The following is a 9,399-nucleotide window of genomic DNA, read 5'->3' as shown; positions in this document are numbered from 1 at the left end:
TTGGGGTGGTCGCTGGCTACTCGGATGTCCTTCCTTATGACACCCACAATCTCTCTCACCTCTGCCAGGGTGTCGTAGCAGTTAGTGGGTGGTTGCCGGCTGTGCTCTACTGTGGTTTGCTGCTTCTTTCCTATCAATCTGACGTCTATCCTCTTTATCTCTCCTTCTTCTTTCCTATCAAACATCTATCGACTTATCTCTCCTCCTTCGTAGGTGTTTGGCGGGTGCTCTGGTGTGGTTTGCTCTTTCTTTCCTATCAAACATCTATCGTCCTGATCTCTCGTCCTTCTTTTTTGTGTTTGTTACTCTCTTGTAACACCTCTAATCTTCGGCACTTATATGACCTTATTGTGTTGCAAGTGCTGTAAAAGTCTTACTAAAGCTAAACATGTTTGTGTGTCTGAGATGAAAGGAACGGCGAGGGTTCAGTTGGAACACAATGTTTTTCTTGTAAAGCGAAACAAAGTCTCAGCATTAATTGTTACCGTGTCAAAGCATAACTCAAACCGTTGTTGTGCACAGGCATATTTTATGTGACACTATTATATATAATGTTGCGGACTGGTTGTTTTATATTTGCCGGCAGACAGATGTGCATCTTGTATGTACATGGATTCTCTTTTGTCGGTTGATCATTATCTGACCATATATGGTCGCTTTTAAGCACAAGGGGGCTATCCCGAAAAATGCTGTTTTGAGAAAATCGAAGGTAAAGTTTTTGTCCCTTGTTCAGTTTCTTTAAAAGACAAGGAGAGTTTTCTCTATAACCAAACAAATATACACACCAATGAAACCAAACTTCTGCTATAGGTAGGGTAATTCCCGCTTTTGGTGTTGGTCAAGATATCTGGAAACCCCCGAAATCTGGGTTAGCCCGCTTGCCCTTAATAAAAGCGACCATATGCTTGTATTATTGTGTAGTAATATGTACAAATGAATATGTATAAAATCTTTCGTCATCATGCATTTGAGGTTCAGTCTTTGGGAAGGCTTATAACAATTCTTATACTTTGTGGCTTTCTAGATTATCTGATAGCATCTGCGTGATAAGAATTTTTAAAAATTTTGGTTCATATTATTATTTTTTTCCATTGTGAACCTTGGGTACGGTTCAGGTTTGTTTTTTTCATTTCCTGGATAAAAATTGAAAGCGGTTAATTAATTTTGCTTTAGTTGACGATTGTGTAAGTTTTTATATGTTCATGCAGAAGGTTTTGCAATTTGTTTTCAGGTACATTTTTGTTTGTTTGTGGCATCAGTTTGGATTGTTCTGTCAGCTCTTTGTTTTTGGAATGAACAGAAGGTGGAGTCAGTGATTGAGAGAAGGTGAAGTCAGTGATTGAGAGAAGGTGGAGTCAGTGATTGACAGAAGGTGGAGTCAGTGATTGAGAGAAGGTGGAGTCAGTGATTGAGAGAAGGTGGAGTCAGTGATTGACAGAAGGTGGAGTCAGTGATTGACAGAATATTTGTGAGTGTGTGCCTAAAGAAAGGTACCAAAAGTCGCCACAGACCATTTTGACCTACAGGCTAATAGGGACAAAAAATCGGTTTTTGACCCAAATGTGTTTCCGTAAAAAATTGATTGTTCCACCATTTTTTAACAATGTGTTAAAAGAGTTTTCATTGATTTGACTTCTAAATATTTTATTTTAATTATTTTGAGGGTAAGGTATGTTTTAAAAAAGATAATGAGAACTGCTTTTAAAAGGTGTTAAAATCTACTCTTGAAGCACGTTTTCTCTTCCCCGCTATGTTTTACCATTGAATTCTTATATTAATAATGATATATGATGTCTACTGAATGCCAAATTAGAAATTAATTTTCCATGAATAAATCATTAGAAACAATTGAATCATCATTTTTTTTTTCAAGTTTGTACGTGTTCTAAACTTGAAAGCTAATTTTCTCAAAATTAGATCTTTTACCCTACCTCGCAAAATGTGCAATATCTCAAAAACTACCTGAAATGTCTCAAAAATTCAAAAACCACTGTGGTCAGCATTGAATGTCCTATTATGTACCGTTCAACTCTTAACTCAAAATGGTCAAAATATGACTTTTGGTACCTTTCTTTTGGCACAGACACACTTGTATTGAGCAAAGTAGACTATGAAAGTATGTCAGTCAGCGTGTTGATCGAAGTGAACTTTGGTGACTGTAGTAGAAACAACTTTAAAATGTTGAATCAGTCGGTATGTAAATGGAGGTGAACTTTGGTGACTGTGATTGAAACAACTTGACACTTGTATGTTGAATTTTTGTTGTCTCCTTACCCCATACCCAGGAGTGTAAGAAAGTGGTTTTGGGGAAGAAAGATTTTTGTGGGTTTCTTCCCTTAGAGACAACTGATCATTTCCTCATCCGGGGTGGGTAAACGGTGCAGCACTCAGGTTTCGCCGGGATGGGAGAACATTTAGCGTTCAGATCAGAGCTCCTTCCTCTTCACGATGGGAGGGTTTTCTTCTTTTCATATATGTGAGGCATTGTGGTGAAATCATGCGCTCGTCAAAATAATGAAAAAGAAAAAATCGACATTTTTCAGTCTGTTAGAATTTCTTTTTCGGAATTTTGTTTTATGGCTGAACACCTTGTAAGTCCATTCAAAAACACTTTATTGTGTGGATTTTATGGAAAAACATAGATTAAAGGCACAAAAGGACTCTTGGGCTATGGTAGTTACCAAACTTTGGCGGCCATTTTTTTGCTAATTTTATTTCTGAGACTTCAATCGTTAATGTTTCAGCTTCTGCTCAAGATAGATGGGTATTTTTTTCATCAAAATCGCGACATATGAACAACCTTTAAGGTGATATAGACCTGCATGTTTGCCGACAATCGTCTGAAATCCGACAATCGCGACCCGACCCGCGAACCGGCCGATGCTATCGCTAGGCCCACCTGTATCAGTCAATGTGCGTAGTGCGAGGCTTGGCCGACTGCCAGCGACCCCTTTTTCTCCCGTCGGCTTCGTCGGCACTTTCGTTTTCGTGCCGACTGCCGACGCGCGCATCGCCGACTGCCGACGTCGGCGTTTCCGACATAATTGTCGGAACCTAAGTAGAAATGCGAATACGGAAAAGGACGACAACCTAAATTATCTACTTTCAGTTTCGTGCTCGAGCGGCCGAATTTCGTTTGTTGACTAATTCAATTGTTCAGATCGTGTGGATTCATTCAAGTCCGACTCTCTTGTTCTAATAGAATGAATAGATCTAGATTTATATAGATCATTATAGACCTCAATGGAGGATTCATATTCCAATTCTTTTGTGTCAAACCCTATCATAGGTTGTGCTGTAATATTAATATTGGTAAAAATAAGCATTTCATTAGGTGCGTGAATTATTTATTTATTTAGATCTAGATTTAGATCTAGATCTAGAATCTAGACTCAGCTGAGTCCCTCTGTTCGGAATCGGATGCGGATTTCTAGTTCAAGGCCTATTCCTATTCACTTGTTCTACAAGATCTAGATCTAGATCAAACCCTATAGAGCAATGCAGATGTAAGCCATAGATCTAGATCTATGCTCCTTGTTTGTTTTGGCTTTGGAGTGTGGTATTTTAATTAGATCTAGATCTAGATCTATTTTTTTTTCATTTAGGACTTGTTTTGGACTTTTTACATGAAGCCCGTTGCAGGTTCTTTTTGGGGGTAGGGTTAGGGTTAGGTCTCTTCTTTATTGTGTTTGTTGGGGTGGTCGCTGGCTACTCGGATGTCCTTCCTTATGACACCCACAAAGGCTTTTTTTTTGGGAGGGGGGGGGGGTTGCACAAAATTTTCAGACAATCTGGTTGAGGCTCACATGCAGGTCTAGGTGATACCAACAGCTCCATATGCCCACAAATTGACGAGCGCCTGATTCCACTGCTTCATGGCACATGCGGTTTTTTAAATTGTTTTTTTCTACCATTTTGTCCATAAAGTACTTCTACTGTCCGAATCGTCTTCAATTTGAATTCCACCATTTGTGATTCAAAGATGGATGTGCTTTGTGACCTTGTGAGGTTCTCATAAACTAGACACTTCCTCTCCACCCAGCGGCCAGTGGATGGACAATACAGTGGACACTGTCGGAGATGTCCGGCCTTTGTGTGGGAGGATTGACGTCTTACTGTGTCATTGTGGACTGTTCTAAAAGGGTTAACATCTTACACAGGGAGGAGGAGGGGGGGATGGTTGTCTTGTGCAGGTGGTTGTCTTGTACAGGTGGTTGTCTTGTGCAGGTGATTGTCTTGCACAGGTGATTGTCTTGCACAGGTGGCCATTTGAACAGGTGTGACCGTAGTCAGTGAGAAGATTTTGAATTTGTCCAGGCAAAAGAGACACCCTGTGTGTGCTATCATGATGTTTCCATTCCCCCCACCTCCATCTCCCCCCCTCCTCCATCCCCCCCCCCCCCCCTTTCAATGTACAACTTTTCATACCTGTTATAAATCTCCACTGTTGCATCATGGGTCTTCCATCGCTGTTGTCCTTCATCCATGTGTAATGCTCTGATGCCTAGGTACCTTTGTGTACAGAATTTGTTTGTTTCCTCTCTCATTTTGTGGTTTGTTCCTGGTGTTTGCATTGATGAAGTTAGCTCCCCTGATGATCTCTTTTCTTTCATTGTTGAATTCCTGTAAGGGTTTTTTAAATTGTTATTATTAGGTCTATGGGTTTTTTTACATTTTGATTCAACTTAAACAAGATACATTCTGCGTATATATAATATTCTTCACTTTTTCTTGTTTAAAAAAATATTTTTGTACAATTATATGTGAGAGTAAGACAGCATGATGGAATCACGTGCTCGGCAAAATTGGCTTTTTTTGTTGTTGCAAGATTGGGAATGTTTATCGATTTTTGGGAGGTTTTTTGGCTCAACACCTTTCATGTCCATGAAAGAACATATTTTTGTGTGGATTTTACAGGGAAAATATTGATGAAAGCACAAAAAGTGTAAATTTTCAGTTTCCATGGACTCTCAGGCTTTGGAAATAACTAAACCATGGCGCCCATTCTCTTGCTAATGTTACCTCTGAAAAGAGGCGGGCGACCCCCCCCCCCCCCCCCCTCACCTCCTTCAACCACAAATATCTCCACCTCTATTAATGATAGATGGGGGGTTTTTTTCAGTGAAAGCAAGGAAAATGAATAAGCTTTCAGATAATACCAATTATAACTCCACATGCCCAAAAATTGACGAGCGCCTGACCCCACCGTGTGGTAACACAAAGTATGGATTCTAGATCGCTATTTCTTTCTGTGTGGACTGAGGAATCTAGAGATGAGTGTAGCGTGACACACGTCCTCGACTCACAGTTTTGTTTGTCTTTGTTTTTTCCTAGGTTTTGCTTTCCTTTATCCAGGACACGTTTTCTATGCATGTTTTTGGGGGGGGATTTTTGTTTGTTTTGTTGTTTTTTGTGTGTTTGTTTTGTTACTTTTCAGGTGCTTCTGTGCGTTGTGACATCTTGCTGTATTTCTTCCTTTGTTGTTGGACGAAATGTTTATGAAAGTTTGATCGATTTTCTGATGTCGATGAATCAAAATATTCCAGAAAAATGTGAATAAATCTGAATTACATTGTAGCAAACCGCGACTTCGCTACGTCTTCGCGCCTTTTGGACGATGTGGGTGGTTGGCGGGTGCTCTGGTGTGGTTTGCTCCTTCTTTGCTATCAAACAGCTGTCGTCCTTATCTCTCCTCCTTCTTTTTTGTGTATGTTACTCTCTTGTAAAACCTCTAATCTTCGGCACTTATATGACCTTATTGTGTTGCAAGTGCCGTAAAACTCTTACTGAAACTAAAAGTTTGGAAGATCACTGTGGCTCTGGCTGCTGTTTACTTGACCAAGTGGAACCACAGCGTCTGTGGTGTAGCGATCAGGTAGGCTGCTTGGCCGCCTCTCGCAGGAGATGCGAGTTTGATTCCCGAGTAGGGGGGGGGGGGGTGTACAGGGATATTGTGAGTATCCAGTAAGGATAGTGTGTGTATCCAGTAAGGATAGTGATGTATCCAGTAAGGATAGTGATGTATCCAGTAAGGATAGTGTGTGTATCCAGTAAGGATAGTGATGTATCCAGTAAGGATAATGTGTGTATCCAGTAAGGATAGTGTGTGTATCCAGTAAGGATAGTGTGTGTATCCAGTAAGGATAGTGATGTATCCAGTAAGGATAGTGTGTGTATCCAGTAAGGATAGTGATGTATCCAGTAAGGATAATGTGTGTAATCAGTAAGGATAGTGTGAGTATCCAGTAAGGATAATGATGTATCCAGTAAGGATAGTGTGAGTATCCAGTAAGGATAATGATGTATCCAGTAAGGATAGTGTGAGTATCCAGTAAGGATAATGATGTATCCAGTAAGGAGTGAAATTCACACACACACACACACACACACACACACACACACACAAAGCCAAACAAGCACATAGACAAACGCCTAGGCCTGTCCTGTGTAGCGAACATATTTTTTTTTGTCCTGAATCTTTATCTTATTCTTGAATTTTCTTTTCGTATCAAACTAGTAAACAGCGAAATTTGTTGATTACGGAAAGATTTCCGCATTTCGCCGTACATAAAGAAAAGATTTCCGCATTTCGCCGTACATAAAGAAAAGATTTCCGCATTTCGCCGTACATAAAGAAAAGATTTCCGCATTTCGCCGGTTTGGCTATGTGCTTGCAAGACTGTAAACGACAGACCAACGACGAACCAGAAACCAGTGAACAAGAGAGGATGAGTTTATTGGACTTGTAGATATCTATGTCTCACAAGCCAACGAAAGAAAGAAAGAAAGGAAGACTACTGTAGATCTTGGAGGAATTTCCCAAACATCTCCAGGAGATGCCCCCCCCCCCCCCCCCTAAAAAAAAGCAAAGAAAGAAAGGTGAACTCCCTGCGTCAGCAGACCCGCGGGTTCCCTCAGCAGACGTCCAAAGTGACCGGCGTTGCTGCCTGGGGTGTGTCCGTGACGCTATGGTCAGTGGCCCACACGCTCCGCTTATTTAGAGGGAGGAGGAGGGGGTGGTGGGGCTGATGTCGCGTCTCCCTGGTACATCTCCCACTGGTCGTAGCCCTTGCACTCCCACACGACCCCGCCCAAGTCGGTTCTCTTGTCGCCCTTCATGTAGGTCTGTCGAGAGAAGAATTGTGATGGAGTAGGCTTCAGCCGCCACCCGGGCAAAATTCACAATGCGCCACCCGGGCAAAATTCACAATGTCCTAATCCTACCAATTGAAAATGTCCCGCGCGCTCATATGGCCTTATTTATGCAGTTTCGAGCGCCGTAAAACACTTACCAAAAAAATAATAATAATTTTTTAAAATTTAAAAACCATCTGCCCTAAAGCTGCACGACATAATTACTTCATGGAATCAGCTACAACTTCAAGGGTGATTTTGCTACGGCTCTCCACATAGGCCTACATTAGTTTTGGGTCACTTGGAAATGGACGATACAGAAAATTGGCCCTCTAGGAAAACTTGTGGGTGGTTGGCGGGTGCTCTGGTGTGGTTTGCTTCTTCTTTCCTATCTAACATCTACCGTCTTCATCTCTCCTGTAACACTTCCAATCTTCAGCACTTATATATGACTCTATTGTGTTGCAAGTGCTTTAAAACTCTTACTAAAACTAAAGCTAAAGGATTGTGGTAGCCACACCAAATACTGAAAATTATAATTTAGTAGTACTAGTAAGTGGTTTGGTTGTTGTTGTTGGGGGTTGTTTGTTGTTGTTGTTGTTTTTGGGGGGAGACGAAAAGAGACTTACCTGACCGCTGTAGTAGCAGTAGTCGCCTGAGGTAGAACCCTGCTGGACAGACAGGGCGATACAGCCCGCCAGGACCAAAGCTAAGATGGCAGCTTTCATTCTGGGGGAGGGGAACAGAAAGAAACGTAAGAATAAGTCACTTTTAAGCACAAGGGGGCTATCCCGAAAAATGCTGTTTTGATAAAATCGAAGGTAAAATTTTTGAACCCTTTCTCAGTTTCTTTAAAAGACAAGGAGATTTTTCTCTATAACCAAACAAATATACACACCAATGAAACCTAACTTCTCCTATAGGTAGGGCAATGCCCACTTTTGGTGTAGATCAAGAATTCTGGAACCCCCCCCCCGAAATCTGGGTTAGCCCGCTTGTCCATAAAAGGGACCAATTAATTGTGCAGTGCAGTGCAGTGCAGTCCTCTTGAGCCGAAATCTGCAGAACCACAAGGTTTTCGACGACATAGCCGGGGGTTTTACACTTCTGGAGATAGGACACCCTTGTATTATCATTGGTATCATTTCGCCGTTCGATTAAAGAAATCTAGAGATAGGACACTCTTGTATCATCGTTGGTATCATTTCGCCGTTAGATTAAAGAAATCTAGAGATAGGACACCCTTGTATCATCAAAGATAATCTTTGGTATCTTTTCGCCGTTAGGTTAAAGAGATCTGAAGATAGGAAACCCTTGTATCAAAAAAGATAATCTTTGGTATCTTTTCGCCGTTAGGTTAAAGAGATCTGGAGATAGGAAACCCTTATATCATCAAAGATAATCTTTGGTATCTTTTCGCCGTTAGATTAAAGAGATCTGGAGATAGGAAACCCTTGTGTATTCGCTGAACTCATTGTTGACTCTAGTTACTGCTTGCTGCAACCCCGCCCCCCAATCCCCCAATACATTTTCCTTAGGTCTTTTGAATGTATGTTCAGATTTGTTAGTGTTAGACGCGAGTTGAATAGATCTGTACGTCTCACTTTGTCCAATACATGTACTTTAGGGGGATGTGAACAGTCGTTGTAAATGTTTCGAGATAAGGAGAAATGTTGGAAGAATGTCGAGATAAGGAGAGATGTTGGAATAATGTGAAGATAGAAGTTTGAATAAAAGATAAGGAGAGAAGTTTTGGATAATGTACTGATGAAGGGAAAACTTCGTGAAGCAAATTGTAGCCTACTTACGTGAGAGTTTTCTCGCACAGACCGGGAACAAAGATTTCTGGTGTCGTCGACAATATGCTGGGGCGACCTGGATCTTTCCTTATATACAACAACACGGGCAATGGCGTGACGGGTTCTGAAGGCCGTACTTAAATTCAGTTAAATATATTCTTTTGATACGTTTTTATGCATATTTGTGTGAGAGAAACTGCAAGTTTTATTTTGGAATCCCGGGCGCTTTCACTGGCGGGGGACAGAAGCCGCCGCGTGAAAAGATCAGCCACATTTTTGGTGATAGTTACGTCTCAAATGATTTGCAACTGATAGGAACCGTCATGAAAAGAGGAGTGGGGCCGATACAAAACAGCCGTGTACGCGTGCACCGCCCAGACATTCACAAACAGATCAAAAAACGAGAGTGGAAATCAAACATAAGGACGATAATGCTAAACAAAATAACCAAATGTATTCCCCCCCC

Source organism: Aplysia californica, unplaced genomic scaffold, assembly GCF_000002075.1.
Source record: "Aplysia californica isolate F4 #8 unplaced genomic scaffold, AplCal3.0 scaffold00389, whole genome shotgun sequence".
Taxonomy (NCBI): domain Eukaryota; kingdom Metazoa; phylum Mollusca; class Gastropoda; order Aplysiida; family Aplysiidae; genus Aplysia; species Aplysia californica.
The sequence above is the reverse complement of the archived record's forward strand: the minus strand, read 5'-3'. Positions refer to the sequence as shown.